The sequence below is a fragment of the Canis lupus genome, chromosome 25 (assembly GCF_011100685.1).
Source record: "Canis lupus familiaris isolate Mischka breed German Shepherd chromosome 25, alternate assembly UU_Cfam_GSD_1.0, whole genome shotgun sequence".
Lineage (NCBI taxonomy): Eukaryota > Metazoa > Chordata > Mammalia > Carnivora > Canidae > Canis > Canis lupus.
The window spans coordinates 48,326,574-48,341,820 of record NC_049246.1 but is presented as its reverse complement, the minus strand read 5'-3'; the positions used below and the strand labels follow the sequence as shown (position 1 = coordinate 48,341,820).

Sequence of the window (15,247 nt, the reverse complement as noted above, 5' to 3'; positions counted from 1 at the left end):
TAAATATAAAATTCCTCCTCTAAGGCATTCCTTTTCAAGAATGTATATATTGTTACAAGGTATTTCCCGAGCACTGAAAGTCAAAGACTTGCTTAGGACTCAAAGCCCTCCCTCATGTCTCGCCCAGTGGATGCTTTAGTGAATGCCTAATTTCTATTTTAGACTTCTGGGTCCATGTGCCAATCAGTGACAAAGAATTCGCTTCCTCTCTGTTTGATTAGAAAAATGATTTTAAGAAAAATCATGGAAAATCAGGACGGGGTACATTTTGTCTATAGCAGAAGTAATCACGAATTCCAGCAGTAATTATGCAGGACTGATCCGCTAGCAAAGGACTCACATTAGAAAGTTGCCCTGTGAGGGGCCCCTGGGTGGCTCATTGGTTGAGCGTCTGCCTTCGGCTCGGGGCGCCATCCCGGGGTCCTGGGATCAAGTCCCACATTGGGCTCCCCACAGGGAGCCTGCTTCTCCCTCTGCCTGTGTCTCTGCCCCCCTCTCTCTGTGTCTCTCATGAATAAATAAATGAAATCTTAAAAAAAAAAATAAAGTTGCCCTGTGAGCAGTTTTTATTCGTGCATTGGGCAAGACTCCTTTGGTTCCAAGTGTTGGAAACCTGACTCAAATTAGTGTAAAAAATGAATAATTTTTGGCTCACATAATCAAAGGGAAAGTTGAGATGGATGGGGTGGGACCAAAGTGTGGGGTAGACTTGGTTTCAAACATCTGGAGCCGGGAAGCTGATGGTCCTCGCTCTCCCTTTCTCTCTTCTCTGCTTTGTTCTCAGGGGCTGGCTTCCTCCAAATGGCTGCAAATGTGGAAGCTTCTGGGATCATATCAGAGATGGCCTGAGACTGGCTGGCTCCAGGTCCAAGCTGGAAACCCTGGAGAAGAGCTCGGTTTGGACGACCTGTGTCATATGCCCATCCCTGGGTCAGCCCGCAGAGGTGGTGCCAGAAGGTTCTGCAGGAACATGACAGCCCTCTTGAAGCACCTGGTGAGAGGGGACCAAGCACCTGATGCTGACCACAGTCTCTCCCTTCATAGCCTCATAGCCTGGTGTGCTTCAGTGATTGGAGATGAAATGTCATTTAGCTTCAGATCCTCAAACATTGCTAGACGGCGTTATGGCAGCAGTGGCCCGGGGCAGTGGAAGGCCTGCGTCCATAAGCTTGTAGCAGGTGCCTGGGGAACACGGGAGAGGGTAGCTGGCCCATCGAGTATTTCCCCTCCTTGCCTCCGAGCTTGGGGTTGGGTGGAGCTGAATCCGGAGAGTCAGCTGTTGATAGCTGGGGACGGGGAAAGAAGCCGAGGCTGGAAGTCAGGCACAGGCAAGTACGGTTGATGTGGCCCTGGTCCCGGGGACTCAGTGCTGGGCCTGCCCTGACATTGCTGTGCGCAGCTACCGCTGGGTCTGCGGACGAGGAAACTGAGCCACAGAAGGCGGAGCTGACTTGCATGGGCCCGGCAGTTCTCAGCGGCAGAGAAGGCGCTGGGGCCTCATTCCCACGATGCTGCCAGAGGAGGGTTGAAACAGGCACCAGGGTGGAATGAGGGATGCCAGCTGCCCTCTGGCTGTGGGGTCAGTGGAAACCTCAAATCCTCCTCTTTGGTCAGGCTCACTATCCTTCTTCTCTTGAAATAGTAGAGTTGTGTCTTCGGAGGCTTTTACACGGGGCTGCCTCTGAAATCTCACGTGGCCCCTGTCCAGGGAGGTAGGCTCCAGGCCTCGGGCCAATCTGCGCATGGAACCCAGATGCAGATGCTCGCGATGAGCTCTGAAGGTGGCGAACCCTGCAAGCAAGCAGAAAGCCTTGAGGCTCTCCCCTCCACCCGTGCTCAGTCTCTTCTAGGAATTTGGTTTTTATCTTCAAGGCAGAAATGTCCGTTAACTTTCCATTTCTTCCTTCCTCCCTGCCTTCCAAGCAACGGCAAGCTCGGGATTCAATGCACAGGACCGTCTGTGCCAACTCAGGAGCGCTCACTTCACTGGCCAGGAAACGCGCTTCAACTGCGTGCCCTGACCTTAGAAGCCACCCTTCTCCACCCTCACCCAGGGATGATGCAACTATCTGGCTCTCCAGTTTACGTCTTTGTGGAAGTTAATGTGCAACTGGTGTGTGGCCCTTTTATTTTAGGAATATCGCGATTTTAGGAGTAGGGCCAATTAAGCAGAAGTGGGATTCTTCTCTTCTTATAATGCTGTAGCCTTCATGTCTGCTTGTTATTTGCCAAATCGACTGATGCTTTTTGGGGAAGATCCCTTTGGTCTTGAGCAATGTCCTTGGGACCGAGATGTTGGGGGTCTCGGCTGTGTCCCAGAAAAGGCCTTTTCAAGAGTGGAAGGCAGTGAGGCACGTTTTGACTTGCCAGGGGATCATGAGCTCATCTCTCAACTAGGGATAAAGGTCACATAGACGTGGTTCTGGGTTCCCTCAGCTCCGTTAGTCCTATCAGGTGGTTATTATGGCAAAGGGGATGGAGGATGGTGGTAGGGAACCTATCTGGGATGATTATGTAACATGGAAATAGGTTAGCTCTGGATTTATTGAGCTGGTTGAGATTCATCTGATGCCCATGTGTCTACCCATAACATTTCTTAAGATTCCCAAACTAAATGAGTCTCCATCTCAACTGAGGTGCCATTAACAGCTTCAGGGTTGTGTCAGTTGTGTTATTTACACTTGATTTTCCATCAGCATGGACTTGCTTTGTTGAATGAAAACTGTAGTTGAGGATAAATCATTTCACATTAAAAACAAGTTAAAATTTGAGGGGCGCGTGGGTGGCTTCATGGTTGAGCAACTGCCTTCGGCTCAGGGCATGATCTTGAGGTGCTGGGATCGAGTTCCACATCAGACTCCCCGCAGGAGCCTGCTTCTCCCTCTGCCGGTGTCTCTGCCTCTGTCTCTGTGTGTCTCATGAATAAATAAATAAGATCTTAAAAAGAATTCTATTTAAGGGTAATTTTTTTCATATTGTTTTAGAGCGCAGACGAGATGCTGCAATTCACTGTAATAGTCTATGTCTGTGTGGGTTGATTTTATGTGTTTGCTAGTTTGATGGAGACTGCAAATGGCAGATGGAATTTGCCAGAAGATATGCCAAGGGAGAGGTACAGAAGGAGCAGTAACAGAGACAATCTTTGGAGAAGAGGCTGGAAGCCTGATAGGCACCCAGGTACAGGGGTCCTACGCATAATTGCTCTGGGGCCTAGTTAGATACAAAATGGCATCTGCAATCCCATTGGGGCCCAGCATTATTTCTTTTGGTCTGTCATATGATATATATAAACACAGCTGTTAGACCTGAAAGAAAGTTCAGAACTGATGTAATAGGTCTGTGCTGGTCGGGGGTCTGTAGAGGAAAGAGAAACGGCTCTAACTATTGTGAGAAGAAAGGGATCCATTGTGGGGAATTATGAGGTGGGAGCAGTGGAGCGGACTTGGGGCTGGGCCTGCAGGAACGGCTCCCAGGACTTCCTCGCCTCTCTTCTGGCCCGTTCTGGAAGGTGGGGAGCCAAGAGTCTGCGCCGGAGAGCCTGCACAGCCACCCCCCGGGGTAAGCCGAGGACAGGGGGTGGGGAGGGACATGGACACACTCCCTAGCTACTGCCTGGAACCTGGGGTCAGGCTGCTGCTACCGCCTTCACGACTTCCCCTAAACTCCCAGGCCTGCGATGGGACTCTGCGGGGCCCAGCCCGGCCGTCCCCGCCCCCACTGCTGCTTGGCACCCAGGAAGCTGGGGTTTCCCTTAGAAGTCTGCGTACTGCACATACTCCGACATCTCCAGAAGACACAGCTCCTAGCGGCCAAGGGCAAGCTTCCAACCTGGGTGCAGGTGGAGCCATTAGCAGCTGACACCCACACTGGATGGGGCAGGTGCCCCCCAGCCCCTGAAGGGGTCTAGGAGAGGGTCCCCAGCACCTGCATGCTCTGCTGGCCAGCAGAAGAAACACCAGCAGAGACACCTTGGGAGCGGGTGCCTCCGCTTTAGCTGCCTCACATCAGCGCAACTAAGTAGGGAAACCGAATTCCTAGCCACGGCCCTGAACCCCACTAACTTGTGCGGAAAGATGTGGGAAGAGGCGCCAGACCAAGTGCAAGAAAACATTTAAGGGGAAGCTGAGCTGAGAGACTCTGTGGCTTATGAGGTCCCTCAGGGGGCCCAGACCCAGGATCCTCAGTCTTCAGGTGGGTGCTGACACTGAGGTGGTTTCCTCCTGGGACCGTGTGGCAGACAGGAACTTAGACGTTTCAGTGGGAATCTCAAATCCAAGTGATTAAGTGAGAAAACCATAGGAGCCAAAATGCTCTGATGAGTACAAGGGAGGATGCTGGAAGTTTGCCACCCACAGCCACCAGCTTCTAGAAATTTCTTTAGTCACAAGCAGTGTTGGAAAGGGTCTAGATCCAATGGCAGGTACAGCTCAATATTATAGAGGACGGTTCCTGATTGAACAGGGTTTTTAAATTTTTGTTTTTTTTACTTCTTTAAATCTTGTTCTAAATGATGTGTCACCTTTGCCTTTTAAATGATGGTCATTATGGGGTGAGTCACAGGGATAAAAGATACGGCATAGGGAGTAGGGTCAACGGCTTTGAACGGGGTTGTCTGTGAAGGACGGCAGCTACTCCTGTGGTGAGCACAGCTTAAGGTACACACTTGTCCAATCGCTATGTGGCAAACCGGAAAGTCGTGGAACATTGTGTGTCAACCGTGCTTTGTTAAATGAAATCAATTAAAAAAGCCACTTGGTGTTAGGCTATATGTTGGCAAATTGAACTCCAATAAAAAATAAATAAATAAAGTGACAGATTTCCTCAAAAAAAATAATAAAAATAAAAAATAAATAAAAAAGCCACTTATTCCGAAGACCGAAGAATGCACATTCTTAGCTATTTTGAGAAGAACTAGTTGTATTCTTGATCAGAAAAAGGAACCACCGAAAGGGAGCAACTAGGACACACTTGTCTCACTAACCTTTGGGAGCAGGGATGCCTGGGACGGGAAGTTGTCTCCAGAGCCTGCCTTCCTGGCAGCAGCCAATGTGCCCCAGGTGCACGGCTCTCCCGAGTGATGAGCTTGCAGACGCCAACCAGTGAGGTGCAGCAGGTGTCCCAGCCGCCCGGGACCCAAGTCTGCACCTGCCCGGTGCAGAGGGGACCCCTCGTGGGATGTCGCCTTCCCACGCGCTGCATGGACGGTGTGGTTGCCGCTCAGAGCCTCTTCATCTACAGGTGGTGGGCAGGGAAATGGGACAATCCGGGCCTCTGTCCCTGTCGCCCCAGCCAGACATTCTGCGAGCTGAACCCTAGGGCCCCCGAGAAGGGGTGAGGCCCCGGCGCTGCGGGAGCGGAATGCTGCTGCCTCGGGTGAATAGAGGGGTCGGTTCTCAGGTTCCCCTCGGGCACCTGCGCTGGGATAGAGGCAGCCCGGGGGTGGGGGGCAGCAAGCCCTAAGCCGCTTCTGAAGGACAGTGTGTTCTCAAGGAGGGGACAGGGCAGGCCCAGATGGGCAGCGGTCCTGAGGCTACAAGGGTCTTCTCTTTTTTCTTTTTCCTCTTCTTTCTTTTGGGAGGGCGGAGGGGGGAGGAGGGGGGGGGAGGGAGGGGAGGGGGGGGGGCGGGGCGGAGGGGGGGGGGAGGGGAGGGAGGGGGAGGGGGGGAGAAGGGGGGAGGGAGGAAGGGAGGGGGGAGGGAGTGGAGGGGGGGGGAGGGAAGGGGAAGGGAAGGGAGGAGGGGGGAGGAGGGAGGGGAGGGAGGGGAGAAAGGAAGGGAAGGGGGGGGGCCGGTGAGGGGAGGGGAGGGGATGGGGGGGAGGGGCGGGAGGGGGGGAGGGGGGTAGGGGGGGGGAGTTTGGGATGGGGGAAGGTCAGTGAGTTGGAGTGGAGGGGGTTGGGGGGGTTGTGGGGTTGGGCTTTATTTGCTTTTGTCATTCATGCCTTTCCTTTCCTTTCCTTTCCTTTCCTTTCCTTTCCTTTTGCTCTTCCTTTCCTTTCCTTTCCTTTTCTTAAGAGAGAGAGAGAGATACAGAGAGAGCATGAGCCAGGGCAGGGGGCAGAGGGAGAGGGAGAAGCAGACTTCCCACTCAGCAGAGAGCCCGACGCAGGGCTGGAGCCCAGGACCCCAAGATCATGACCTGAGCCCAAGGCAGACGCCCAGCCAACTGAGCCACCCAGACGCCCCAAGTCTCTTCTTCTTATGTAAGTGGGGCTGTTGGGTCACGGACAGTGTGATCTCTGCTGGGGGCTCCTGCCCGTCATCAGGAGGACTCCTCCCACCTGGTTGGAAGGGCAGGTTTGGACCCTACTAGGTTTATACTGGGTGGTCCTGGCAGCCTTGCTCCATGGGGGGTGAGGGGGGCAAACCCATGCAACTGCACCATAGTGATCCCAGGGGACCTCCTAGGCGGAAGTTGAAGAGGAGAGCTCCTATTGCACACCTGTAGCTCTTTGTCTGTCCAGGTGTTTTTTTTTTTTTTTTTTTTTTTTTTTAAGATTTTATTTATTTATTCACAAGAGACACAGAGAGAGAGGCAGAGACACAGGCAGAGGGAGACGCAGGCTCCGTGCGGGGAACCCGATGCGGGACTGGATCCCGGGTCTCCAGGATCACACCCCGGGCTGAAGGCAGGCGCTCAGCCACTGAGCCACCCAGGGATCCTTGTCCAGGTATTAGACCCACGAAGCCAGGATGTTGTGCCCTCGGGCTTCTACGTGCAGCTCCTGTCCGACCACCTGTCCACCCCGTCCAGGAGCAGGCATGGTCTCCGGGTGCTGTGTCTCTGATTTCCCCAAACTTGAATGGGATAGTCTATGGAAAGGACTTAATGATACCTCTACTGTCCACACTCGGCTCCAGAAAGATCTCAAAGTCCAAAGTATCCATCAGAGGGATCTTGATATTTCCTGTGAATCTCACCAAGGGTCCGTGCCGGAGAGCAGGGGAGGTGCAGGGGTGTCCAAGGCTGGGGTTCTGACCAAGTGCTGCTATGAACCCTGGTTTTTCTCACCTGTAAAATGAGACCATAATCTCATCTAACAAAAAAAAGAGAGAGAGACAAATATATCTATTTAAGGGGCTGCAGTGGTAGATGTTTGGGAGAAATGAGATAATGTGAGTCAAAGTGCCGAGAAACGTGCAAAGCCTGGCAATTTGTTTCTCAAGAATTTTCTTGTAACTCTGAGCAAGGAAACCTCGTCCGTGTCCTAGAACGGGACCACCGGCTTCGCGCGCAGAATCCTTGTGTAGACAACTTTTCAAAAAGAAGTAGCTTCAGATCCTTGTCCTTTCACTACTGGTGCACAGAGCTTTGCTTTGGCGGAAGGCCGAGGCGATGTGAATTGCCGGTTTTTTCTATTTGAAAGGGAGGTTATTAGGAGCAGTCTCGATTATTCAGAAACTTCAAGGAGAAATGGGAGGGCGTGGTAAGGGTGGAGGGGGAGACTGCATTTCCTGTTTTCCCTGCAGATGGTGTTGGAAAACACTGCAGGAAAACCATGGATACCCGCGGGGCGGGGGGGGGGGGGACCTCTAAACTTCATTCCCTTTGCCACCAGGGGCCCAGCCCAAAAGGTGACGACTGAGTGGAAGAGGTGGATTTCTTTTCAAGAGTTGGGGTTTGCAGGAGTCCGGCTAAAGGCTTGTAGGGTGAAGACAGTATTCGGTGGGTGACATCAGCCTGCAGCCGGGGCCAGAAGCAACAGAGCACAGGGAGTCTGGTTTTCATTTACAGTTGGGTCAGGCCCACAGTGGGGAGGGGGAGAGGAGGGGTCGGGAGGAGGGGAGGGGAGAGGAGGAGGAGGAGGAGGAGGAGGAGGAGGAGGAGCTGCCTGGATCCCTGGATCGGGTCCAGTTCGGAGCTCAGTCTTCCCCCAAAGGCCACTCAGTTCTCCTGCGCTCCAGGCTCCGGCGAGGACGCCAGGGTTTCCTCTCCTGCAGACAGGAAAGCAGCCGCCGCGAGTGGGGAAAGCCATGCGAACCTAGGTGACTATAGAGGCCCAGGGACGTAGCCTTCTTCAGATTTGCTCAGGGTAAGTGCGCGCCCGTCTGCTTCCTGGAGCCTGCGGGCAACAAGGAGACGGCCCGGGAGAGCATTTCTGGGGGGCCCTCGCGGTCGCTGTTCCAGACGTGTTCCTGGCCCTCGGGGGATCAGCTGGGTGTTCCTCTCACTCTGTGGCCCCGGGGCTCCCCCGGTTGGCCGAGGGCGGCCGTCGCGGGGCGCCCGGGGCTTGCTGTGCCCATCCTGCGCTTGCCCCTCCGCCGGGATGCCCGGCTGGCCCTCTGACGTCCCCTCGCCCTCGCAGACTCCGGGGGAATATGCTTGGTTAGCAGAAGCGCCTTGGCGAGGGTTCAAGAGCTCCCTGTGGAGCAGCAGCCCTTGGGGAGCCGCTGTCCCCCAGGTGGGTGCGGCAGGTGGGCTTCCCTGCCCCCGGGGCCTCGCGTGCGCTGTCCTCGGGGGCTTGGGGCCACTTTGGTGTCTCAGCTCAGGGCCAGGTCAAGAGTTCCTCGACCGGTACCACCCGGGCTTCCTCTTTTCAGGAACCCGAGCTCACCGTTGGAGTCTCTGCCCTGGGCCGGGAGAGGGGCGGTTGCAGAAAGGAGCTGCCGAGGTCAGAGGAGGAGAAGGTGTTCGGAGTTGGGGTGGCAGGCCCCGTGGATAAGGCAGGGCTCCTGGGGTTGAGAGGCCGCCCCAGGTTGCCCAGATGGGGTGCGGGTGCCAAGCTGGGAGCCCAAGGCCTGTTGCCGATCTGGGACGCCCAGGATGGAAAGTGCTCCCTGACAGCTGCCAGCCTGCCTTGGGTACTGGTTTCAAGCATTAGAGAGTGGACCAGGGTGGGGTCCCTGGGAGGGCCCAGGGGAGTACGGGGGAGTGTGACACAGATCAGCATTTCACACTTAGAGGCTGGTCTGGAGTCCAAGAACAAGCTGCTGTGAGCGCAGGGGTGTGTCCTGCTCCCAGAGGGAGCGCAGGGGTGCTGACCCATGCCAGCCAGCTTCTCACCCCGCACACAGCTCTCTCCACCCAAGAAGTGTAGGATCTGAGAGCTGCAAAGGTGCTCAGAGCCCTTGGGCAGATCCTTCTCAACCTCCCAGGGCACCCATTCTTCCCCTTGCCCTTTATTTATAAAGATTTTATTCATTTATTCGTGAGACACATAGAGAGAGGCAGAGACACAGGCGGAGGGAGAAGCAAGCTCCATGCAGGACTTGATCCCAGGACCTTGGGGTCATGCCCTGAACCAAAGGCAGATGCCCAACCACTGAGCCACCCAGGTGTCCCCCAGGGCACCCATTCTTAAGACTTCAAAAAAATCGAGACAGAAATGGCTTTAAAAATAAAATATTCTTGGGTCCTGACCGAAGTTATATTGCAAAGCAGTTGGCTGCTGGACATTAGCAGAACTTCTGAGTTCTTTGCTGGGCCAAAGACAATGGCAGAGATTCTTGGTTGGAAGCCACTGAGGTGTGGCTCCCTGGTTTGGAAGATGCAGAATCCGAGGCGCGGGCTCTGAGATGCGAAATCACTTGCAGAGGCTGCAGAACCAGTGGGTGGCTGAGATCTTCACCATTTCAGGGAAGCAGATGGCCAAGCAATGGAGGATCCCATTGCTGATTTACATCTGGATTGGAAAGGGCCATGTGTTAGGTTCCCCCCAGAGGACAGCGTTCTTCTGTCCTATTCTACTCTAACTAATGGGGAAATGGGTTTATGCTCCCTCGGGCTCTCCAAGACGTGGAGAAAAGGTGCTAGGAACTTGCTGGCAGGCAGGGGCGTGGGCTACAGGACTGGAGTGCTGGACCGGAGTGGGCTTCCCTCACTCAGGCCACCTCTGGGGCTGGGGGCCACCGGGGTGGTATTTGTACTTTACTTCATTCTTAACCTGGACTTGCTGCCGAGGGTGAAGACACAGGGATGTGGAGGGTGAGGGGCTTTTGTAGGAACTCAACATATAGGAATGGTCTCGTGGTCTTGACCATCTTTGTTGAGTCCAGGGGTTGTCATTACCGTGAGGCTTATTTTTCTCTTTCCCCAACTCCAGCAGTGAGAGAACCAGGAAGACATTGGGTGGAGAACAGGGTCTGGGGGAGAAGGCCACAGCAAGCTGGAGAAGTGTGGCCATCCCGCCTTTTTCCTATGGAGGAATTGGAGGGAGTGGCCACCCCACCTTCCTGGGAGGTGGCCGGGGAAGCCTCTAGAAGGGTTAGCCTTTGGCTTCCAGCTCTTGGAAGGATGTGTGCCCCACCCCACCATGCTTGTGGGTCTCAGCCGATGGAAATATGGCAAATGTCCAAACGAGAGGTTTTCAGGGCATTTTTGATATGAGATCTTTCTGGATAGAAATGCCTTTATTTCTGCACCCCCCTTTATTCTGTCCACAGGAGCCCCTTCGGTCATTTTTGTAGCTTAGAACCTAACACATCACTGATGATCAAGTAGGAAGAAACCCCTCTAATGATTGATTTGTGGCTCAAATGAAGCTCCCTGTCTGATGGTAGTTTTGGGTCAGGGGGCTGCAGGGGGCACTGCTGGAAGCCGGCTTGCCATTCGGGTCCTCCGTCCCGTGTCCCTTTTGAAAGTTGCTAGAGAGTTCCTGCTGGGGAGCTTCCGGCCTGTGAGCTTGCTCAGCATGTTTAGACAAGGAGATAAAGTATGGTCCTTACCAGCAGCCTGTGTCACCACCCACTTGCATGTGAAATTCCACAGTTAGGGTTTATAAGTCACCAGCAAGCCACAAAGTCTGTCCCATGGGACCGCCTCGCAGGCATGCCAATGACCTCAGCCCAAAGTTTTATTTGACAATTCATTTCGGTCACTGTTCTTCTCAGAGGAACCCGAGAGGATTTGTTAGGTCTTGGAGAAGAATCCACGGTGGCCCACAGGCTCTCATGGTGCCTTCGCTGTGGAAAGCAGGCAGGCAGGAAAATCCACTCTGCTGTGGCACCAACAGTCGACAGCTCCAGGAGTGACCTGACATTTAAAAAAAAAAAAAATCCCAATAGTAGCTCTAGCTGAGGAAATGGAGGCCCAACATAATTCCAATTTCAAGGCAGGGAAGCTTTAAAAAATTGCTGCTAATTCAGACCGCTTGCAACTAGACAAGGACGCTTCTCTTCTTCCCCCGCATTTCCAGATATGATGTCTGTCTTTCCAGTGTAAAAATTCTGGAAGGTTCTCCTCCGCTTTAAGGAAAAGATGCTGCTTGCTTCCTCTAATGCATGGGGGATGATCGCCCCCCACTCAGCACGCACAGCGTCCTGGTTTATGGGGGCTCTCCACATTATGTCCATTTTTGGAAGCATAATTTTTTTTTTTGCTTTTTTTGTGTGTGTTATTTTGTTGGAGTTTGATTTGCCAACATATAGCATCACACCCAGTGTTCATCCCATTAAGTGCCCCCCTCAGTGCCCGTTTAACACCTTCTGGTTTCAGAGCTCAATTCTGGGAGGGAGATGAAATTTCGAGCGAGCACCCTCATCCCCGGGGGGAGCCTATCCTGAAAACGCAGCCGGGTTTTCTTTCCTCTAGAGGGCGGTGTATCCTTCCAAGCTCTAGAAAAATCTCCAAGGGGTGGGAGTCCTTCAGGGTGGGGTTCTGGGTTTGCAGGCAGTAGGTCCATAGCCATCTCAGCAGGGCTCACGGGTAACTTCAGACTGTTTAAACACATGTATTTTTAAATGGGACTGTAATATCTGAAGTAGAACTAAATTTAGGATTTTTACATTTTTTTTCTGTGCTCAGACGCTGAGGTGAAATTATGCCTTGAAATGAGGCACTCTGCCCTCTCGAATAATTTCACGACACGGACACTAACCAAATAAGAGCTTATAAGAGAAACATTTTGCCCTCATCTCCTGAGAAAAGTTTAAATGGACAGTAAGTGGTTTCAGAACCCAAGCAAGTTTACACTTTCAGGCCGTGCGGTCTCCAGGTAGGATTCCTGAACTTTAAAACTGGCAGGAATGACGTTAAGATGAGCTGATTCTGTCATTCCCCCCAAATCCCCAGACTTTTCACTGCCATCCCTTTGCTACTTTCTCCCAATAGGCAACGTACTTGATTGAGCCTGTTTTAAAGAATTCTTGCAGACTATCATTATGAACTTCCCATTTTAAATCTTTGTTAATAATAATAATATATTATATATATATATATATATATATTACTGACTCTCAGACATAGGGTTAGCCTAGGCTTTTGGCCTGAGCTAGCCACAGTCAGGCTCCTGAGCAACAGAACTCAAAGAGAAGGTACCTAACCCTCTAGTGGGTCCCCGTGGTCCCATATTTGTTCAAGCTTGATAAGCCCTGCTGTGCTCCCCGGGTGTACATGGGGGCTGTGGGGTTTGAGGAGGGCTGCGGGGGTGGGGGGGGGGGGAGACTGAGATGGAGACTCCACCCTCTGCTTGGCAAATATGTGATTTCCACTTGGCTATTTTCAATATCAAAAAAAATGACTCCTTTGGTGGATGCTTTCCACGCCCTTGACATTTCGGACGCTCAGAGAGGTGATTTACTGGCCTGAGGTCATAGCTCTAGTAGCAGAGCACAGTCAGCATTTCTGGGCGCTCCTGCCCATATTAATGTGAGCCCGTAAGCAGATACCCGGGACCAGGGATAGCAAGGAAGTAAAAGTCGTTAGAGAATATTTTAGGGTCTCCCATGTGAAGAAAGGCACCCCCTCCCATTGACCAGTCTTCTACGGAGTAGTGTATTCTAAGTTGAGTTAGCAGAGAGTCATTGTTTTTTTTTTTTTTTTTTAAATCTTCAAGAGGAGAAAAATAAGACAAACATGAAAAATTTTGCCAAACCCTTTCCCAAAGGTAAATTGTGAGTCTTTTGTGGGGGGGTCCGGCCGCCTCTAGCGTAGTGTGATCCTGCTGCGTTCCCTGAATGCTCAGACTCACGGCCGTGCTTCACGAGTTAGGGGCGGCCAGGGGAAAGCACAGTGGGAAGCAGCTCTGAGAAATTTCCCTGGGGTGCACTATACATTTAGTTTTCACGGATCCAGAGCGTCGAGAATTGGCCACTGGAAGGCAAGAGCTCATGGGTCCATTTAATTTGAAAATTAAAAATTGAACAGCAGCTGGAGATGACTCAGGTCTCAAGGGAAGCCATTCCAGGAAACTGGTTTTTCTCTTCTGCAATCTTCATCAGTTGATTCAGCAGCCTGGGTCCAGCACCCAGAGCTAGAGCCAGCTGGGCCGAGGCTCACAGATTGCCCCATGTGCCCCTGGGGGGTTCTCTGTTTGTCATGGGGTCAGGGGGAGACCCAGCCCCGGTCAGTCCCGGGAAACAGATGGAAAGAAATCGTAGCAGGACCCCATCTGTCCGAGTGTCTATCAGTTAGCCTTATTTTACACATAAATTAAGCGAGCCTGGGGAGATTAGCTGACCATTACTGGTAGAGAGGTAAGGAAGTAGAATTTTTCCAGGCTGTTACCCTAAATCCAGTGTGGATAATATTGAATTAGATGTTTCAACTTAATTTTTTTTATAAAGTCTATTTTAAAATAATTTTCTCTTCCAGACTTGATGGTGATTCAGAGTAGAAAGCAAAAATGTTTAATTTGTCCTTACTAGAGTGAGAACGTTTTAGCCTCTTTGAGTCATTCTGCAGTGGCACAGCAGAGTCCGTGGCCAGGGAAGGCGGGGTTGGGGGGGTGCGGAGGCCAGTGCCAGCCTGGGGCAGCAGCCCCGTGTCTCTTGGAGCGGGACGGACGTTTGTGCAATTTCTTTTGAAGTGTTTTCGAAGGCACTCTCTGCCTTGATGTTAAATCTGATCTAGCCTCTGCTGAATGTTTATCATTAGCAGTATAAATGGAGAAAAAGCCGTGCCTGGCTGCCTTGTCTTCAAGAGGGCAAGATGTTTTCTACATGTGCATGGTGGTGTCAGGCTTTTCCAACTGCAGCAGACGTAGAAACTTCTGCTTCTTGGTTATTACCTTGTACCCTAGGAATCTGTCTTTTAAATCAATTTCCAAATATCTGGCAGCTCATCGAGAGGTTCTTCAGGTTGCCTTTAAGGGGGGAAGGAAGCTCACCCCGATAGTGCTCAGCACACACTCACACGTGACCTCATGCAGGAAAGAGGCCACTTGCAGGGGGGACATCCAAACAGCCTCCCCCTTTCTGTATTGCTCTGTTTAAATGCATGAGCTGCTGAACGGGTATCGTTTTACTTGATTTTACCAGGAGGAGCCAGAGATGAAAGATCTTGGGTTGGCTACTGAGTGTCTAACAAGGACATGGTGGGTGGCAGCAAGGCCAAGCCAACACACATAATCAGAAGAGTTAACATTTCGCTATCACAGGAAACACGTTCAGAGCCTGGGTCAAACCGATAATGGTTTACAGATACATATGTGCGGCTGATACTCTCTTGTGCATTTTCACAGAAGGGAAAGATGAGGTTCAAGTTGTAAAATAAACAGTTAAAAGACCACCTTCCGATTTGGGGGCAGGGCGGTTTCTCCAGATGTTCCAATACATTTGCTTTTGAGGATTCCCCCAAAGTTCTTTCAAGTGGCAGGAATCCATTAAATCCCACCTTCTTCCTTTCCTAACAGAGGACCTGATAAGTCCTCTTTTCAGGGCACTTGAGTGGCTCAGTTGGTTAAGAGTCTGCCTTCAGCTTGCGTCCTGATCCTGGGGTCCTGGGATCGAGCACCACGTCGGGCTCCCTTTTCCCTCTCCCTTTCTCTCTGTGTGCTCTCTCTCTCTAATAAATAAATCTTAAAAAAAAAAAAATTCTCAATTTACTTCCTCCTCCCAGTGAGGGGCAGGTGAGGAGGACTCCTTACCCAGGATTCCTACAAGAAGGGAAAGGGAGTAAGAGAAGGAAGGAGAAGGAGAGTGACTGCCAACTCAAGACCCTTAGGGTTTCCTGAAGTGTGACTTCTTCTCTCACAGCAGATAGGACACATGCCGGCCTGGTCTTCAACGATTTCCGTAGCTCTCACTTTACACAGGACATCAGAGTTAACAGACGTCCCAGAACTTGATAGGAGGACCAACCTGACTTTAAAACAGCCGTGCTCGGAGAAGACCCAATAAATGCCCTCAAAATGAGGCCTCTGGATATATTTAAGCCTTTGTTTCAAAATGATTTCCTTGTGTGCATGTGTGTGTCTCTTTCTTAAAAAAAGATTTCCAGACATGGAAAATGAAAAAGCTTTTGAGTAGACTTTATGAAAACTAATTTCATGGAGTTGCAAAATAGCTTGGGAAAGTCTTTGGAATACGAC

General features: G+C 51.7%; 1 protein-coding gene across 1 annotated transcript in view; it reads left to right on the top strand.

The window, feature by feature from the left end:
- The first annotated feature begins 7,851 nt into the window (after positions 1 to 7,851).
- COL6A3 (collagen type VI alpha 3 chain) overlaps positions 7,852 to 15,247 on the top strand; it is an 80,160-nt gene continuing 72,764 nt past the window's right edge. Inside the window, 1 exon segment of the mRNA NM_001103215.1 lies at positions 7,852 to 7,924. The gene's annotated coding sequence lies outside the window, so the exon portion shown is untranslated.